The sequence below is a fragment of the Labeo rohita genome, chromosome 22, assembly GCF_022985175.1.
Source record: "Labeo rohita strain BAU-BD-2019 chromosome 22, IGBB_LRoh.1.0, whole genome shotgun sequence".
In the NCBI taxonomy this organism is placed as follows: Eukaryota; Metazoa; Chordata; class Actinopteri; order Cypriniformes; family Cyprinidae; genus Labeo; species Labeo rohita.
In genome coordinates this window covers 20,618,287-20,639,890 of record NC_066890.1, presented here as the reverse complement: position 1 = coordinate 20,639,890, position 21,604 = coordinate 20,618,287, and the positions used below count along the sequence as shown (strand labels likewise).

The window sequence follows — 21,604 nt, the reverse complement described above, 5'->3', positions numbered from 1 at the left end:
CTGACAAGTTGAAGGTCCAGAAAAATAGTTAAGGACATTGTTAAAATAGTCCATGTGACATTTTTATGAAGCTACGAGAATACATTTTGTTTGCAATGAGAACAAATATAGCGACACAGTCCGCCATTATTCATGAGAGGATCATGATCCATTGTGGTAGGAAAGAGAAGAAATGTTGAATAAAGTTGTTATTTTTGTTTTCTTACTATGTTTCTTGCTGTCTATGCAGGGTCAGAAAACTTTTGGATTTCATCAAAAATATCTTAATTTGTATTCTAAAGATGAACGAAGGTCTTAGGTGTTTGGAATGACATGAGGGTGAGTAATTAATGACAGAGTTTTCATTTTTGTGTGAACTGTCCCTTTAACAATTTTTGGCAAAGTTTTGCTGCCAAAAAAGTCCATTGTCAGAACTGTAGCGATTTAAAGGAGAAGTCCACTTCCAAAACAAAGATTCACATATAATTTACTCACCCCCTTGTCATCCAAGATGTTCATGTCTTTTTTCTTCAGTCAAAAAGAAATTAAGGTTTTTGAGGGAAAAAAAAAAAAAAAACAGGATTTTTCTCCATATAGTGGACTTCAGTGGGAATAAACAAGTTGAAGGTCCAAATTGCAGCTTCAAAGGGCTCTACACGATCCCAGCCAAGGAATAAGAGTCTTATCTAGTGAAACGATCGGTTATTTTGCAACCAAAAGGTCAGGTCAATTCTTTGTCTGTCTACTCCAAAAAAAAAGTAGGTTAGGTCAAATCTTATTTTCTCCTCCAACTTCAAAATCGCCCGACATTGTTGTTTTACTTTTCTTTTTTTTCTTTTCTTGCACATTTGCTTTGTAAACACTGGGTTGGGACGTATGTCCCTTAACACTGGGTTATGCCTATGTCATGCATGACCTTTCCAACGTGATTACATAATTCGTGAAGCTGCACTAGTGCGAGACAAGTATTTGTGGTTAAAAATTATGTAATTTTTTTTTTTTTTTAAGAAAATTACCAATCTTTTCACTAGATTCCTTCACCTTATTCCTTGGCTGGGATCACATAAAGCCCTTTGAAGCTGCATTGAAAGTTTGGATCTAAACCCGTTGATCCCCATTGAAGTACATTATATGGAGAAAAATTCTGGAATGTTTTCCTCTAAACCCTTTTTCTTTTCTACTGAAAAAAGGCCTTCCCATGTTGTTCCCAGGTAATAAAACTGTGTTGACATGATGAGATGTAACATGTAGAAGAAGAGCACTAAGCATGTTTAGCATGATTCCTCGAGGTTTATCGGAAGGAGTTTGAATTTAAGATTTTTATGGACTGAGGGGGTTGACTGTCTACGTTTTTAATCTTTTGGCTTGTGTGTGCATTCCAAGAGATAACAAAGCACAGCAGATCAGGGAGGAAGTGCACCTAGTCATTTGGGGCTTTGATAAACCTCCGCCGTCTGAGTGAAATCTGCTGGTAGCTGATGTTTGCTTTCTTACTTCCAGCTGTTTGTTAGCGTTTATCACTTTGGATGATGGTTGTGTGTTTGTTTATTTATTTCAGGTGATCCAGCAGCGTGAGGGTTAACAGGTGGTGCGGTTGCAGGCTCCCAGCAGGTAAGACTATATAAAGCTCATTCCCACAGTGAGTCCTTCAGTTAAACCTTGACTCATAGCACCTTTTTATTCACCGCGCAGCGAGACGTGCACTCAGGTACGTCCTTTGGTTAAGTCTGGAGATGCTTTTGGAAAATTACCCCATGGTTTACTCACCTTCAAGCCATCCTAGGTGTATATGACTTTCTTCTTTCAGACGAATACAGTCAGAGTTATACTTAAAAAATATCCTGGCTCATCCAAGTTTTATAATGGCAGTGAATGGTTGTGGAGCACTTTTTATGATGGATGGATGCACTTTTTTGGGCTTGAAAATCAGGCATTATAAAAGACCCGGGACATTTTTTTCAACGTAACTCATATAGTCCATATACACCTATTTATACTTGTGTAGATATCTGGTCAAGTGGCGTTTGGGCCTTTTACTGAATAAATGACATGGATGCAGTCATGACGACCTGGCGAGACGTTTTACAGTCCTGGAGCGGGAAACTCTGACGGTTGTAATGACCACAAACCCAAAACCGGCAGTTTACAGCCTCCCCTCTCTGTCGCAGTCGTTCTGAGCTCTTGTGATTAATTTAACATCGCTGCAGTTCTTCCCGTTCCTTAGGCTGCTGAGAGAGAGCGATGACTGCGGGTCCCTGAGCATTAGCGTGCTTTACGGGACTGTGGGGAGAGCCCTCAAAAACGACGTTTTAAATGGTTGGATTACACTTCCTGAGTGATTGCTGACGTCTGGGAGACGTGACTGAAGCCCTGTAGATTTACTAGTTAGGTTTGTCAGGCTTTAGTGGCATAAAATATAAATGAAGACAGTTGACTTGAGTTTTTGAGTCTTTGCTTAGGAGTCGATAGCTTAATTTGAAGTGCTGTTTTGGGGTTTGTTGTGCTTTGGGGAGGTTTGTCTCTGCTTGATCAGTCATTCTGATACTTGGACTCTTGTTACAGTGATGTTGCAAGTCAGGGGCTTTTGAGGACAGAGGCAGGGAATGCTGGGAAACAGAACAGCCTGTGTGCAAGTCACTCTATTCAGAGTAGCCCCATTCTTACTACAAATGCTGAAAAGTTTATTTGTGATGTACATGTTCAGCATACAAATGAATACTAGATATATTGAATGTCTATTGAGACTTGAAACTTTGAGGGATTTTAGTACTCACACTACCTACCACGTGACTGAGGCTTGCCCCAACTGGCCTGACGGGGCGCTACAGTGATCAAAAGTATGAAATCTTTCATAACTCCTAAACCGTCAGTCACAGGCTCAAGTGTCTTATCGTTGGAATCCTTGGCTCATGTCGGACAAACACCTCAGAATTGCTTCAAAAACGTCTCAAAAGCCTCAGAAACGGCTCAAATGCCTCAGAATTCATTTGCCACTGTAACAAGCGAGGTGGGCCCGAAAGCCATGGGAACGGAATGAGGCCGGTGGAGTATAATGGTAATGAGCGACACCTGCGCCACTCACCGGTCTCAAGTCCTGGTCCCGGTCTCGGCTGCCACTTTACTTTTGTGTTCGTTTATTTTATTATTAATATAAAAAAGTTGAACTTTTAACTCTCTGTCATAAAGGGATGCCAAAATGTTCAAAAGGGGCAAGGCCGCATTTTCTAAAATGACTATACTTTTTGAACGGAATTAGATATCTACGTCAAAAGCCAAACTTTGAAAACATAAAGATAACTATGCAACCGTTTGTCCTATCGATGTGAAAATTTGTGTGCACACTCTTGGTCCAAAGTGCCACTAGGGGCTATAAAGACATTTGTAATCTCAAAAAACATGGCTGCCATAGGCCGATGAACTTTGAGCACCTATTAGACAAGGTTAAAGTCGATCAGAACGAAACTCTGCAAGCCTGTTTAACTCGCCCTAAAGATCTATGAGAAATTTTCAAGATATCAGCCAGATATCAGTGATATTCCATTTTTCAATGGCATTAACCAGTGGCTCTCAAAGGTACTCAGGCTCCCTCTAGTGGTACGAGGAATCACTAAATTAAATGTAAATTAATGTTAAAACACAATACATACACACAATATACATATCATACAATAGACCCCTCCTCATTCGGAACAACTTTGCCTTCAGAACCAATGCTGTCAATCAAACCATTTATTAAAGGATTGAGAAAATGTAAAAAAAAAAAAAAAAAAAAAACTACTTTTGTGAACTAGTCTTAGGTTTTCGCTCAATTTGGGAAATAAATACAGCAGTGCAATTCTCTGGACTCTCTAGGTCAATAATTATCAAAAAAAAAGTTGAAATTTACCCTTTGGAAAGCTATAACGGGGTCGTTTAGAAAAGGGGCCTGTCCAAATTGACCCAAAATCCTGTTAAGCATAGACAGCTCAAAACATAAATCAAGCTCATCTTTTATGGTATGTGCTGCTTCCAGCTATATTTTTATTGTATTTTTATTTTATTTTATGCCCCCATTCAAATCATATTGATGTTATCGATCAAAAGCAATGCAAAATGTCTGCAATTTAGACTATCTACCCCCATTTCCTCCACAAACTGTGTAAAGATTTTTCCATTGTTTCTTTATATTCAGTATTTTCCTGAATACCCTCTGAATACCCTGAAGTCATCTCATAAAACTCATTTTCAATTTTCTTCTTGTTTTATGATGGCCTGTGGTCTGTTTACGGTTGTGAAGTCATCTGTGATCATTTCCACACTCCGCATTAGGAACGCGGTTAGATATTGGCGTAATAATCTGTCGCTGAGGGTCTTAGTCTCGCTTTACTTGCTGTATGTGATTTTTGGCTAAACCCACTTAATGCGACAGCTCTAATCAGGGTTACTTGTAAAGTGGATTTGGGCTGCGTTGTTATCGTAATCCCATAAATCATAGTTCAGCGTGAATGATGTGGGTTTTTGATCCTGAAAAAGCACTACGGGACTATAGCGAGCTGTTTTTAGATGATTCGTTCACCGTTTTGCTTGGATTCTAAAGCAGTGACGCATGTGAGCAATCGTTTGTAGAGTCCAAGCCTCTTTGTTTCTCTACCTCTGGCACAATTTGCTAATGTTAATGAAAGGTGAATAACGTCTCGACGGCAGTCCAGCATTTCACGTTTTTTTTTTTTTTTTTTTTTTTTTTAACCGACAAACAAACACTGATTTCTGTCTGCAAACCCCTTTAACTGAACACAACAGAAATGAAAGCCATTCTCTGCTGCCTCATTTTCTGGCAGGACTGCAAAAAATGTCCCAAATGGCTCCTCAAGCCTACACTTTCCTCCCCAGCCCCTCTCCTCCCTTCTTTTCTGTCTCTTTTGCTCTTTTTCACTGCACACGCAGAGCACTGATATCACTCCCCACCTCCGTTATGATGTCATTTGAGCAAGAGTTTGGGAGTTTAAACAGACACAGGGTATGAGTATTTTACCATGCTGCTAAACGCGGTATCGTATCTGTGCGTTTTGTTGAGTTGAGTTACAGCATAAATCCTTTGTAGTCATAATTTTGGATTTGGAAAGCTCATAACTTGTATGTACACAGATAAGGATGACCTTGAAAATTTTTTGTTAAAGTAAATGTACATTTTTAAGATATTTGGCGGGGCTAGGACTTTATCTTATCTGAATGTACACATACAGTAGACTTTGTTTTTGTATGGCTTAGCAATTATAAGCTAAATTGTGTGTTCAAGTCATGTTGGATAGATTGTATTTACAAGTTGAATGCACATGGCCACCACCACAAAGTCGTAATTTCGAGTAGGGAAACTCAGAAATATATATTTTTTTCTGAGTTGGGCCATTGTATACAAAATACTATTGTATTTTACAATTGCGATTCAGTATTATGTGCAGTATGTATTTATATACTATGTTTCAAATTACAGAACCTACATAAACCATAGTAAGTAAAACACACTTCAAGTTAAAAATTAGAGCTAAAGCTACAGTTAAAAAAGCTAGTGATTTTTATTGACTTCAACGCACTTAATGTCATAATTACGACTTCCCAACTCATAAAAACGAACTACCCAGGAGGACTTGAACACACCAATTTAGGACAAAAACCTAAAATCATTGGCAAGTTTTAGCTGATCTTAAGCTGGCCATAACTAATTTAAAAGGCTGGTTTTAGAGGGGTTTTGATCATTTCTTTAGCTGGTCAAGCTGGGAGACCAACTGACCAACCAGCTAAAACCAGGAGCTAGTTGCACAAACTTAGCCTCTATGTTAAGACAGTGGCTTAATAGCTAGTCTGACCAACTGGTAGTTAGCCAAGGGGTAATCAGTCTTATTTTTTGCATTCAATTTAGACTAATCAACATTTTATGTAACTGAATTTTAAAAAATTATGACCGATCTTAAAGAAAAGAAAAATAGCTAGTTTTAACCTTATGCAACCGGCCCCAGCTTGGCCAGACTGGGAGACCAACTTCACTGGCTTAAACCAGCTAAGACCAGCCAATCAGCATAGGCTGGTTTTTGCCACTTTAAAAACAAAGCACTTTTACAGTTCCAGAAATGATTATGACCCTGATAGCACATGTACATCTCAGAAACGTCTATTTGATGATGCATATTTTCATCTGGAAGATGTGATTTTTAGAATGTTTGCTCATCTGCAATACATCTCTAGGACTTCTCCCATTAGATGTTAAATAGACAGTTAGAAAATGTGTTTAAGATGTTTATGATTTAGAATGTATGTAAAACTGACATCTTAAAGACATTACTCAGATGTTTGTCCACAGCAAATGCTTTCCAGATGAAGCGATCTTTAACAGACGTCTTGCAGACGTAAATGTGCTATTTGGGGAAAAGATACGTAAGAAAAATCTAAAATGGCAGACAAAGCAAGCTAAATATTGATTCTAAATACATTTTTATTCAGTACCAAAAATATTTACTGTAATGTAGATGAGCTCAAAATGTACTTATAGGTTTACAAACTGTTCTCCGTTTAATAGCTAGCGCAAAGAAAAGCAGTCGACGCATGCACACTTCAAAGTTTCTTCTTTGTCCAGTGTTTGTGAGCAATAAAATGTTTGTTGAGCAATAAAATGTCTTTACACTAGAGCTGTGACTAGGGTTGTCACGATTCATCGATTCAATTTGAGTACTTGATTTTAAAAAATCCGCGACTGGCCTCGAAATATCGAAATAAGCTGCTCGAAATATTAAAAACATTTAAAAATCATAATAAAGCATAGCGTGATTGTGAGTTCACAAAGGCTGTGATTCAATTAAGTAAATTTAACGGCTCAGTTCAGAACGGCTCAGTTCACAGTAAATGCTGCTCCACACAAATGTTTCTTATTTACATGTGTTTTACATGTGTCTTAAACGCTGTGAGTTTGGGTTTATTATAACATTCATCTGGGAATGCAACATGCACAAATGATCAGATTTGTACAGTGAATCATTTTATAAACCCACGCCAACACATGAGAATACATAAATATATTTTTAAATATGCTCAAGCCCTCACTCAGAGTTTACACATTTTGATATCCACATATCAAGAAATTACAGTGGCTGTAGCATTTCTGTCACAAAGAAATGGCCAAATTTTAAAGATTAAGTGAACATTTGAATTAAATGTTCTTCAGTCAATATTAAACATTGATTAGATCATCCAGGAATGTGTAAAAACAATCGCTAGGCCACTGGTTCCCTCTGCAGACATTTGTTATAGTGCCTAATGTACAGTAGTGCTATTGTTAATAATACATTATAAACCATTTTACTCGATTATTCGTCAGAATAATCGACTGCTTACTCGGTTATGAAAATAATCGTTAGTGACAGCCCTAGTTGCTTCCTAGATCTATTCTTTTAATCCCCTCTCGATTATTCAATTATTCGTCAGAATAATCGACCGATTACTCGAGTACCAAAATAATCGATAGTGACAGCCCTAGTTGTGTCTATCTTTTAACCCCCTCTCGATTATTCGATTACTCATCAGAATAATCAACGTACTATTCGATTACCAAAATAATCGATAGTGACAGCGCTAGTTGCATCTATCCTTTTAATCCCGTCTCGTTTGTGATGGCTCTACTTGTCTTTTGATCCCCTCATACAATGCAAATGTCAATTGTTGTGTCTCCAGTATTTTATTGTTTTTCAGTTTCATTTCAATGGTAAAACAACACCAGATAGTTTGGCCACATTGTGTACCAACTAACAAGTATGCTTATGACGGAATATACGTCAAACACACTCCACACGTACCTCAGAGTGTGCTTAAAACTTAAATATACTTTGGGTGTAAAGTCACCAACTGCTTATATGTAGACAACTATACAATCTAGCAATTTGGAGCAGAGCCGATGTCTTACATGGACTGATGAGATTGTAAAGCTGTTGATTTCCCTGCTCTGTGGTCTTGTAATGTAACAAGAGCCTGGCTGCATAAAAGGACTCACTCCCACTCAGTACAGTCTGTCGAGTGACTTCACTGCTGCAGAATGCCGAAAACACAGTTAAAACACAGACACTCAGTATTGAGGGTGGGATTATTGTGTGTATGTATGTGTGTGATTATCCAGCTGGGTGTTTTCCTCACTGGCAGCAGCTGAGCTAAGCGTGATGGATCACGGTACTGCACTGCACCGTTGCCCTGTTGCATGTAATTGCATGTATGTTTGCGTCTGTGTCTGTTTACCGAAGCCAACTTCAAAGAGCCCTGATGGCAGTAAACCAAAGGTTGTTACGTATTTACTGGAAGTGATTTGCAGAAAAACCAGTAAGACTCTCTTTGCCCGAGCATTGAAATGATAGCAGCGATCGATCATGAAAACACTAACTATGACATGACGTCAAAATATTGACAATGATATTTTGGGACATTTGACAAGTCCACTTTAGCGCCATCTGGCACATTCCTCATGAGTTTTTGAAATCTCCTTAAGTCCCACAAATGAACTTTTGCCTTTAGCAGTTGAAATGAGCTACTGTATTCTTTTCCATGTTGTTTTTCTCAGTTACATTTGGGTCCGTCTCACACTGTCCCTTCCCGGCCTGATCTGATACGCTGTGTGTCCCCATCAACAGACACATTGTGCTGGGCTGAACTAGTGTGCAGTGATGCATTTGGCTTCCCTGGCTGGGCAAGCAGGGGAGAGAGATGCTCAAAGGACTGTTTTATTGGTTCTTTCTCTCTCTCAGACACTTTCGTGATTGTTTGGGGTTGCCAGAGGAAGGTCAAAGCAACCTGCACCCAACCTGCCAAGACCCCAGAATCTCTTTGATATAAAACCGTGGAAAATTACACTCGCCGTAATGGATTTGCCCTGAAGCAACGTCTGTCGCCTTGTTTGACCCAGCTCAGATATGGCATGCAGTCCAGAAGATCTCCAAAAACTGCAGGTTGATTTGTTTTAATGACCATTTTTCAGTTTCACGTTCTGAATTCCATTCTTCTGACTGCTAAAGTTTGTGGAATAACACTATGTTAATGAAATTATACTTTGAGTGTTTTGCAACGTCCTTCATGAATCACAGGGAGGCACATTAATCACCTCAGATCTCAAAGTGTTTTTTCTTTCATCATCCGTGTCTTGGCACAGGAAGCGTGAATGACCATCGAGGGGTTCCAGCCCCTTTCATCACCCTCAGTGTTTCAGACTTATAGGCCCCGTCCAAAAATACTGTTTATCTAACATCAACCCTAAATCTGGCACAGAAACAGGAAAAGCCTTGTAAATATGATTCTATTTCAAAAACGCGAACTTTCCTTGCCAATAACAGAGCTCTTGTAACGTTTCTAGGGGAATTAAGCATAGGCGGCATCACAGTCGTAGATTTTAAAAGCTCAGTTTTTCTTTTTAGATGCCTGTAAACCATCATTTTTAATGTAGCTTGAATCCTGAACATACTTTAAGCTAAGTTTGGTGATGAACAGCATATTTCTGACTGTGTGGTGAAGTACAGCTGCAAATTCTTAATGTTTAATCAATGTCAGTGCAGTTGAATAATGCCCAAATCCAGTCTTTTTGTCTCATGTGGTGTTTCGCAAGACCCTGATTATTGTTATAATACTTGAGTAGCTAGTACACCACTTGGTAGTATAAATTAAACTCTGACTGGGTTAAATGTAACTTCTCTTGAGTTTAATTAGTACTGTCTGTTCTCTATGCTACTTAGATTGGAGCGTAAAGTGTGTGTTAGTTGGATGGCAGCCAGTCTGTGATTTCTCACCATACATATTGAAGTGTACACTATAGGTCATGCATGCTTGGTGCCTGATTGCTTTTCATATGGCATTCACAGCTCATTAACAAGCTGGCCAGTCAATATGTCAGAAATCACTGTTTTTTATAAATAGTAAAGGGCAAGATGTAGGCCACAAATTGACTATAAATGTTAAAACAAAGTCATTAAGTCCACATACTGGACACTTTCTATCAGTTGTTTGGTAGTTGACTTTTGGATATTTCAGTAGACATGCAATGTGTTGTTAGCTAACTGTTAAATTTGGTTGCAGCATGGCTGCAATGCATAATGTGTGAATGTTTTTCATTTATTATTCGTCCCCATGGAGAAGAGTTTAAGTCTGGCCATTACTCATGTAAACAGGTTTTACTTCCCCCTATAGTGTTATTTAAATTCTGCTGAGCTGCTTATTCCTGGATTTTTTTTCATACACGCATCTGGATGCTGACCTTTGTGAAACAGTGTCAACTCTTTTGAGGAAGGCAGTAGAGTGGAGTTGCAACTGCAAATCTGTAATATTTCGGAGATGCACGTTTTAGTGCACATTTTAGGCAAGCGAGTTCATACGGCGACCATCTTGGTGACACCCTACACTGTTGAAAACAATTTGTTGAATCAACTTAAAATAATTTGTTACCTGGCTGCCTTAAAATTTTAGGTTCAGTCAACTCTGAAAAAGTTTATTTAACTTGAAATGTTTGAGTTGATTCAACTTAAAATTTTAAGGCAGCTGGGTTACTTACCCAGTTAAGTTTAACAAACACAAGTATCTAAGTTGTTACTTAGTACAACTTAACATTTCAAGTTGACTAAACTTATTTGAGCTGACTGAACTTAAAATTTGAAGGCAGCAGGGTAACAAATTATTTTAAGCTGACTCAACAAATTGTGTTTTTTGTTTTTTACAGTGTAAGCAGCTATTTAAATCAGCCACAAAATCTGACAATGTCATAGATTTAGCTTTTTTGACTTAAATCATGATAAAACAACAAAAGTGATTGGTTATTTTTAGGGCTGTCGAACGGTTAATCGCGATTAATCATATACAAAATGCCTAAACATATGTATGTGTACTGTGTGTAATTATTATGTATATATAAATACAAACATTTATGTATATATTTAAGAAATATTTACAAGTATAAGTATTTATTTAATTTTTTACATTTATATTATATATAAATAAAAATATTTTGTACATAACACATTTCTCTTAAATATACACACATTAATTTTATTAGGCAAATAAAATTGCGATTAATCGTTTGACAGCCCTAGTTATTTTATCTAAGAAGTGGGGCTTCTATTTCTACAGCAGCCATTTTGAACCTTTGTGATTTCTATATAATATTCTGGTGCAAACATATATATTCTGTTCTCTGCTCTAAATCAAAAGAGCCCGCCTCCATATATACTGGTGCAAAAATATGGCAGGGGACCCCCATGTTGCCACCAGCTTCATATGTCTGAGGTATTCTGGTGCAAAAATGATGACTTTGGCCTCCAAGGGCGTCTTGTGCCAACAATTAGATTCTGTACTCTGTCTCAAATCAAAAGAGTCCAGTCCATGTGTCTGTAGTGTACTGGTGCAAAATTAGGACCCACATTTGGATTCTGTAATGTGCTCCAAATCTAGATTCCACCTTTAAATGTCTAAGGTTTTCTGATGCACAAATATGCTAGGGGCCTCCAAGGTCATTTGAAGCTCCACATTTAGGTTATGTATTCTGCTTCAGATCAAAAGAATCAACCACCATTTGTGGTTTCTTGGTGAAATTATATGGTAAGGGCCCCGCATTTGGATTCTATACTCTGCCCCAAAATCAAGAGTCTACCTCCATATATATGTGGTAGGGGCCCCCAAGGGCCTCTGAGGCTCTTCATTTAGGTTATGTACCCTTGGATTCTGTACTCTGTTCCAAATCAAGAGTCCACCTTCATATTTTTGGTGCAAAATTATGACTTTGGCCTCCAAGGGCTTTTGGGGCCAACAGTTAAATTCTGTACTCTGCATCAAATCAAAAAATCCCACCTTCATATGTCTGGAGTATACTGGTGCAAAAAATATGATAGGATCCCCCAAGGGCCTCTTAGGCTCCAAAATTAGGTTCTTTACTCCGCCCCAAATAAAAAAGCCCACCACCATATGTCTGTGGTATACTGGTGCAAAGATGGGGCATCCTACATTTAGATTATGTACTCTGCCCAAAATCAAGAGTCCACCTACAAATGTCTTTAGGTGTATTGGTGCAAAAGTATGATTCCAAGGGCCTCTGGGGTCCACATTTAGATGATGTACTCTGCCCAAAATCAGGAGTCCACCTTCGTATGTCTGTGGTATTATGGTGCAAAAATATGATAGGGGCCCCAAAAGCCCTCTAAAGCGCTACATTTAGGTTCTGTATTCTATTCCAAATCAAAAGAGCCCACCAACCTATGTCTGTGGTATACTGGTAAAATTTTATAGCAGGGGCCCCACATTTGGGTTCTGTACTCTGTCTAAAATCAAAAATTCACCTTCAAATGTCTAAGGTATACTGGCTCAAATTATGCCTCCAGGGGCCTCCAGGGGCCTCCAGGGGTTCCCAATGGCTGCTGAAGCTCTATGTTAATGTTTTGTACTCTGCTTCCAATCAAAAGAGCCCATCACTATATGCATGTGGTGTACTGGTGAAATAATATGGCTTGGGCCCCACATTTGGATTCTGTGCTCTGCCCCAAATCAAGAATCCAACTTCATATGTCTGTGCTATTCTGGTGCAAAATTATGGTAGGGTCCCCCAAGGGCCTCTGAAACTATGCATTTAGATTCTGTACCCTGCTTCAAATCAAAAGAGCCTACCACCATATGTATGTGATATACTGGTGAAATGATATGTCAGGGGCCCCACATTTGTATTCTGTACTCTGCCTCAAAACAAGAGTCCACCTTCATATTTCTGTGCTATCCTGGTGAAAAAAATATGGTAGGGTTCCTCAAGGGCCTTTGAGGCTCTACATTTAGGTTATGTACCCTTTTTCAAATAAGAAGAGCCCACCACTATATGTATGTGGCATATTGGTGAAATGATGCAGCAGGGGCCCTACATTTGGATTCTTTACACTGTCCCAAATCAATAGTCCACCTTCAAATATATATGGTATTTTGGTGCAGAAATAAGACTTTGGCCTCCAAGGGCCTCTGGGGCCAACAGTGAGATTCTGTAATCTGCTTCAAATCAAAGAGCCCACCTCCATATGCATGTAGTATGCTATTGCAAAAATAAGACTTGCAAATTTATATTATAATTGCAAAATTAGATTCTGTACTCGGCAGAAAAAAAAAAAAAAAAGAGCCACCAAATGTCTGTGGTATACTGGTGCAAAGATATAGCAGGGGCCCCACATTTGGATTTTATACTCTGCCCCAAATCAACAGTCCACCTTCAAATGTCTAAAGTTTTGTGGGGCAAAATATGGTAAGGGCCCCCTAGGCCCTTAAAGCTCAACATTTAAGTTCTGTACTCTGCTTTAAATCAAAAGAACCCAGCACCATTTGCATGTGGTATACTGGTAAAATGATATGGCAGGGTCCTGCATTTAGAATCTCTACTCTGCCCCAAATCAAGAGTCCACCTTCATATGTCTGCAGTATTCTGCTGCAAATATAAGGTAGGGTCCCCCATTGCCTCTGCGGCTCTACATTTAAGTTCTGTACTATGCTTCAAATCAAAAGAGCCCACTTCCGTATATGTGTGGTATACTGGTGAAATAATATGGCAGGACCCCACATTTGGAATCTGTACTCTGCCCCAAATCAAGAGTCCACCTTCAAATATTTAAGGGCCTCTGGAGCTTCCAAATTTTGATTCTGTGCTCTTATCAAAATCAGAAGAGTCCACCTCCATATATATTATGTGATATTTTGGTACAAAAATATGGTAGGGGCCCCCAGGGGCCTCTGAGGCTCAACATTTTGGTTCTGTACTCTGCTTCAGATCAAACGTTCCTACCTTCATATATATGTGATATTCTTGTTTAAACATATGGTAGGGACCCCTAAGGGCCTCTGGAGATTACAAATTTTGTTTTGTGCTCTTATCTAAATCAGAAGAGTCCACCTCCATATATATGTGATATTTTGGTCCAAAAATATGGTAGGGGCCCCCAGGGGCCTCTAAGGCTCAACATCTTGGTTCTGTACTCTGCTTCAGATCAAACGTTCCCACCTTCATATATATGTGATATTCTTGTTTAAAAATATGGTAGAGGTCCCTAAGGGCCTCTGGGGCTTCCAAAGTTTGGTTCTGTGCTCTTATCTAAATTTAGAAAAGTCCACCTCCATATATGTGATATTCTGGTCCAAAAATATGGTAGGGGCCCCCAAGGGCCTCTAAGGCTCTACATTTAGGTTCTGTACCCTGCTTTAAATCAAAAGAGCTTACCATCATAAGTCTATGGTATATTGTGATATGATACCACCTTCAAATATTTACGTTTTTTTGGTGCAAAAATAAGACTTTGGCTTCCAAGGATCTCTGGAGCCCACATTTATGTGTGATATTCTGGTGCAAAAATATGGTGCCTTTGGGGCTTCCGCATTTTGGTTCTCTGCTCTTATCTAACTCAGAAGAGCCCACCTTCGTATATATGTGATATTCTGGTATAAAATTATGGTAAAGGCCCCCAAAGGCCTCTGGGGTCCCACATGTCATTGGATCTGTCCATGTCTTATCTATCTCCTCAGTATAGGCAGGTGTGTGGTGTTTTAATTTTTTAGGTCGTTGTTCCTCGCAATTTACTTGGTTTCAGAAGATTCTGGAACTTGTTCTCGTCGACTCCAAAGCCTTGAATCGCAGAATTTCTGTTGCGTAACTCTTAACTATACATTAGCAGAATGTGGCTTGCAGCTTCCAGATTCTTGTCAGCTTTTGGACTGCAGGAGGCTTTGCCTCCTACATGAATAATTGGTTGCATATTGATTTTTAACATCCCCCGAGAGACCCACACTTGCAGAGGCCCAGCTGAGGGCTTTCATTTAGGTTTTCTGTGGTAAACAGTACACAGTCATACTTTATCCTCCCATAACTGTTGTTCTTCACTGTCTCCTTTGGTCAGCACTCCCTAGAAGAGCTCGGCAGTTCACTCAGCAATTAAAAAGACATCAGGAACCGCAGGATGGGTAGGAATGAGCTCTACGTGGATGCTCTGCATGTAATAGGCTGGCTAGTTTCTTACAATTTTGTTTACTTTTACAACACTTGCTTTGGAGACGCCAACGGGAGCTTTTGAGACGAACTAGACGCACTTTTACTGATGACTTACTCAGCAGAATAGTAAGTAAACGCTCTATAGGCCAAGTTATTCAGATGCTAATTCAGTGTCACTGTCATTGTGTCTCTTTGTGCTTCTTTAGTTAACAAATTGACCCTGGGACAATCATTTGACAATACTAAAAACACATTAAGACGACACGACCAATTGGGAACCCCGCTTTTTGTTCTGGAAACATTTTGAGCATTCTTGCAAAAATGTTGCAGGAGAAACTAGCCCAGCAGTAACTGTCAAAAGCTCCTTTACGATCACCAGCGACACTGGAGTCGTAAAGTTTGTGGTGCTTTTGGTGTCAGCTCTCACCAAACCAACTGTAAACCCCGTGAGAGAGACGTGTTGAGTTTAGATTTAATAGAGGTGAATTTATGGAGAATGCAAGAGTGGGTTTATTGAACCGCAGCTCTCATTCTTTTTTTCATCCCACGTTCCCCCACTATTTTTCCTCAAACACCAATCAACGTTTACTAAATATGAGGAGATTTTTGATCATGAGCAAAGTGGACCTGCCTGGAAGCTAAAAAAAATCTTGCAGATATCAGATATGTTAATGGACTTGGACATGGACAATATATAGGTCCACCAGTATAGAAAATATTATTATGGGTGGTCTACGGTTGCATATTTCATGAAATTAAAATGCTGACTTTAGATTTCTCACAGTTTTGGACTTGATACAGAATCGGGTTTATCTCTTTCCATGCTAGCTCTCCATTTCTGATTGTGGATCTACAAAGGAAACTCTTGGCAGTCTTTCAGCTTTGAAGGCCGCGTTAGCTTGTAAGACCTTTTGAATGCTGCTTCGGCTTTGTTGCGGTCTGATGCTGGGCATTGTTCGGACCGGGTAACCCTTCAGAGACCAATGAATACCACATCTGAAGAAAGTGAGAAGACAAGAGCGAAAAATGGGGAGAAGGAGAGGAGGGGGCTAGCTTTTTTCTTCCCCTGCTAGTTTTTCATTTCCCCTCCCCTGCACCTCCCCTCAGTTCCAGAAAACCCTGCCAGAAGACCAAAAAGAGGCAGAATCGGAATGAAAAAAAGACTTCAGTCTTAAACTTGAACAAAAGCCAGCCGGCTGGGCTTTATGGCTGCGACGGCCTTCTACAATGTGCCGGGAGAATTTTAATCAGAGACCCCTCCCTTATGTGTGTGTGTCTCTTTCTCTCTTTCTGTTTCTGCCTCTCTCTATCAGCCACTCCTAACTGTGAAGATAAGTACAGTAGTGTGATATCTTCTCCTGTGGAGACTGGAGAGCCCATGCAGGAACGCTGGAAATTTGCACATTAAGTTTGAGAAGTGTGAGGAGAGACCAGACTCTGAGAACAGGAAGTTCTGGAACGCAAGCAGGTGAATTTTTCTCTCTTGCGACTTTTCTTCTCTGCTGAGGTTAGTGTGCCGTTATCTCCTCTGCATTTTTGAGGTGCATTCCTTTGCATTTAATTTGGACCAGAGCTGCAATGCAGAGTCGCCTTGCCAAGTGCCACTGTCCTGATAAGTCTGCATTTTTGCACTCATTTCTTGAATAATTAAAGGGATACTTCATGCAAAAATGATAAATCTGTCATCAAAACTTTTGGCTTGCCTGTAGAAATTTGCATTTGCTCAAAAAAGTTTTCGATTTCCCCTAGAAATTTGTATTTGCTTGCAAAACTTTTGGATTCCCCCTAGAAATGAGCATTTTTTTGCAAAACTTTTGGATTCCCACTGGAAATTTGCTTGCAAAACTTTTGGATTTTGCATTTGTTTGCAAAACCTTAGGGTTCTCCCAAGAAATTTGCATTTGTTTACAAAACCTTGGATTACCCCTATAAATTTGCATTTGTTCACAAAACTTTTAGATTTACCCTAAAAATTATTTTTTTCTTGCAAAACTTTTGGATTTATCAGCATTTGTTTGCAAAACTTTTGGATTCGCCCTGGAAATTTGCATTCACTTGCAAAATGTTTGGCTTGCCCCTAGAAATTAGCATTTTCTTGCAAAACTTTTGGATTCCTCAATGAAATTTACATTCGCTTGCAAAACCTTGGATTCCCCCTACAAACTTTTGGATTCCCCTAGAAATGAGCTTTTTCTTGCAAAACTTTTAGATTTCCCAATGAAATTTGCATTCATTTGCAAAATGTTTGGCTTGCCCCTAGAAATTAGCGTTTTCTTGCAAAACATTTGGATTCCCCAATGAAATTTGCATTCGTTTGAAAAACCTTGGATTCCCCCTACAAATTTGCATTCGTTCACGAAACTTTTGGATTCCCCTAGAAATTAGCTTTTTCTTGCAAAACTTTTGGATTCCCCAATGAAATTCGCATTTTTCGCAAAACTTTTGCATTTCCCAGAGAGATCTGCATTTGCTTGCAAAACAATTGCGTTTCCCAGAGAAATCAGCATTTTGTTTGCAAAATATTTGGATTCTCCCCGGAATATTGTGTTTGCTTTCAGAACGATTTAATCCCCCAAGAAATTTGCATTCGTTTGCAAAACTTTCAGGTTCCACCTAGAAATTTGCATTCATCTGCAAAACGTTTGGCTTGCCCTTAGAAATTTGCATTGGTTTGCAAAACCTTGGATTCCCCCTACAAATTTGCATTCGTTCACAAAACTTTTGGATTCCCCAAGAAATTAGCTTTTTCTTGCAAAACTTTTAGATTTCCCAATGAAATTTGCATTTGCTTACAAATCTTTTGGATTTCCTCTGGAAATTTGCATTTGCTTGCAAAACTTTTGGATTCCCCCTGGAATTTTGCATTTGCTTACAGATCTTTTTAACCCCCTTAGAAATTTGCATTTGCTTGCAAAACGTTTGGATTTCCCAATAAAATTTGCATTCGCTTGCAAAACCTTTGGTTTCCCCTAGAATTTTTCATTTGCTTTCAAAACTTTTGGATTCCCCCTATAAATTTGCATTCGCTTGCAAAACTTTTGGATTTCCCCTATAAATCTGCATTTGTTTGCAAAACTTTTCGATTCCTCCTAGAAGTTTGTGTTTGCTTGCGAAACAGTTGCATTCCCCAGAGAAATTGGAATTTGTTCACAAAACTTTTGGATTCCCCCTAGAAATTTGCATTTGTTTGCAAAACTGTAGGGTCTCCCCTAGAAATTTGCATTTGCTTGCAAAACTTTTGGTTTCCCCCTGTAAATTTGCATTCGCTTGCAAAACCTTTGCATTCCCCAATAAAGTTTGCATTAGCTCACAAAACTTTTGGATTCCCCCTTGAAATATTAATTTGCTTGCAAACCTTGTGTTCTCCCAAAATGTTTACCAAGTTTCTCCAGGAAACACATTTACTGGCAAATATTATGCATGGCAAGTTCACAACCATATTGTGTTCCCCTAGTCGTCATCTTATTTCCATCTCCAAAGATTGTCAGGGTTACATAAAAGTTTTGTGAGAATGCAAAAACATTGAAAAACAAAACAATTTTTTCCCCATCACTATGTTCCATTAGAGAGTCAAAAATTTCATTTTTTTTAAACTGTCCCTTAAGAATGAGCTTGCATGTGAGCTCCTGAACCTTGGCTGTTGAGGTGAGTTTTTCGTATATTATTGTTGAATTCAAACTAAATTCTTAGAGCTGTCATCTTGCAGTCAGGCAAATAAATAAATCATTAACGGACAACGCAGCAACCCTGGGCCCGATTCCAACTCTGAATCAAAGTCAGATGAACTTGGTTCAGCGAAGCAGTCTTTTCCTAAGCAGTCCGAATGGAAAAACCTTGACAGATAGATCTTTGTGCAGGTCAGAGGTCAGGGTGTCGACAATATGCTTCAGTTTAATAGCGAAAAGAGCTATTTTGCCTAAGGGCTGACTTTTTGTGTGTGTATTGCATAGCGAAAAGGTGCAAAAGGGCTCTTGATGTAAACTGATGCTGAAACAAGGCCCTGCCGTGTCATCCCACTTCTCCAAACACTCTTTGGCTGAAGGGCAGCATGCGAGGATTTGAGTACGGCAGTCAGCAGGGGTGTTTGTCTTTCATATGTTTCTGTTTACCGATGTGATCTTAAGTGGGCATAAAAGCAGGTTGCTCGCAGGCCCTTTGGCCCATTATGCTCTGCGTTTCCAGATGAATGCTTCTTGTTCATAGATGAAATGCTGTGAAAACCACAACAGTCCGCATGATTGCTGTTGCCCTCTGTATAAACTTCATGCCCTGTGTTTGAGAGGAAGAATCAGTTGCGATCCTGAATTGTCAAAGTAAGTTTTGTTAGAGATTTCCTGATTTGATTCCGATTCCAAATTCATCATTGGAGATTCATTTAGATATTTCAGTTATAATTTCGATTAAAGAAATTCTCTCTTTGGTAAAGTAAATTATATAGGGCATAATTAGGGTCATAGGTTCATGAGAGTCATTTGTGTTTGGATTCGCACTACACTGGCTGTGCTGGAGTCGCTAAAATGAACTGGTTCATAAGAGTCTTTCGTTTTGGAATATTGGACTACACTGCTCATTAGTTTTGAGTTACTAAAGAACTGGTTCATAAGAGTCACTAAAAAGATCTGGTTCATTGGAGTCGTTTGTTTTGGGATTTGAACTACACTGGTTGTGTTGTATGTTTTTGAGTCACTGAAAAAGAACTGGTTCATAGGAGTCATTTGTTTTGAGATTTAGACTACTTTGGCTGTGCTGTATGTATTTTGAATCACAAAAAGAACTGGTTTATTAGAGTTGTTTGTTTTGGGATTTGGACTACACTGCTTGTTCAGTATATTTTTGAGTCACCAAAAAGAACTGGTTCATAGGAGTCATTTGTTTAGGGATTTGGACTACACTGGTTGTGCTGAGTCCAATAAAGAGCCAGTTCATAAGAGTCATTTGTTTAGGGATTCGGACTACAATGGTTGTGCTGTATGTATTTAAGTCTGTGAAAAGTACTGGTTCATAGGAGTCATTTAGGGATTCAGACTGCACTGTTTGTGCTGTTTTTGAGTCCAAAAAAAGATGAAGTTCATAAGAGTCATTTGTTTTGAGATTTTGGACTAGATTTCAGTAAGTTTTGGAGTCACTAAAAAGAACTGGTTCATAGGAGTCATTTGTTTAGGGAATCAGACTACACTGCTTGTTCAGTATGTTTCTGAATCACCAAAAATAACTGATTCATAGGAGTCATTTGTTTAGGGATTCAGACTGCACTGTTTGTGCTGTTTTTGAGTCCAAAAAAAAGATGAAGTTCATAAGAGTCATTTGTTTTGAGATTTTGGACTACACTGCTCGTTCGGTATGTTTTTGAGTCACTTAAAAGAACTGATTCATAGGAGTCATTTGTTTAGGGATTCAGACTACACTACTTGTGCTGTGTGTATTTGAGACTGTAAAAAGAACTGGTTCATAGGCGTCATTTGTTTAGTGATTCAGATGACGCTGCTTGTCCTGTGTGTATCTGAGTCACTAAATAGAACTGGTTCATAGGAGTAATTTGTTTTAGGGATTCAGACTACATTGCTCGTTCAGTATGTTTTTGAATGACCAAAAAGAACTGGTTTATAAGAATCAGTTGTTTTGGGATTTAGACTATTCTGACTGTACTGTTTTGAATCACTAAAAAGAACTGGTTCATTAGAGTTGTTTGTTTTGGGATTTGGACGACACTGCTTGTGCTGTATGTTTTTGAGTCACTGAAAAGAACCGGTTCATAAGAGTCATTTGTTTAGGGATTCAGACTACACAGCTTGCACGATATGTATTTGAGTCCATAAAAATGGTTCATAGAGTCATTTGTTTATAAATTACACTGGATGTTGGTTGGTGTTGCATGTTTGTTTTTGCATGCAACCTGCAAGGACAATTTAATTGAAAGATGTTTCTTTCCATTCTTTCGATGTGGTATTCAATCAAATATGGTCTTTTTTTTTTTTTTTGCCATGGTCCAAACTCAGGTGACAAACAGGCATATTTTTTGCTTTTACATATATCACAGCTGTCATAGATACCCATTTCTGTCATATCTATCCAGTGATTCTGGAAATCTGCTTTGAAAAGGACCTTTCTTTTTTGTTTTCATGTAGTATTTACTGTTTCCAGATTCACACTTGTAGTGTCATTTATGTAAAGTGTTTTTAAGTTCTGTTGGTGTTGAAATAGGAACATGTTGAGATACTTGATTACTTGAAGAAAACAAAACCACAAATTGCAGTGTTCACACATAGTTGTTTGTCTTGTCACAGTGAATGAAAAATGTGTGCTGTCCTAAGTTTTAGCTGAAAAAATTAAAACACATGCAAGCGTGTGAACCCTCATGAGGATGTATAATTATGAACAAGTTTTGTCCTATATGATGACAACCATGTCAAGCACCGCTAAAGCGGAAGAGCTCGCTCCTGAGGCCTCGGGCTAAACGTAAATCATTCATTTATCCCGTTTACACTGTGAAAAGATGCTATCACTCAACTTCACAAGCTCCACCCACACATCTCAGAATCCCCAGAGCTACTCATATATGTGCACAGATGTCATTAAAGAGTCAATAAACTAGAGAGAGTGAGCTTTCCCCATTACTAAAATTCCTGACAGCCA

At 38.9% G+C, this 21,604-nt stretch overlaps 1 protein-coding gene across 1 annotated transcript in view; it reads right to left on the bottom strand.

Moving 5' to 3' along the window:
• The window catches only part of LOC127153371 (NLR family CARD domain-containing protein 3), a 269,389-nt gene that overhangs the window by 85,101 nt on the left and 162,684 nt on the right, over positions 1–21,604 (bottom strand). The gene's annotated exons all lie outside the window — the stretch shown is intronic.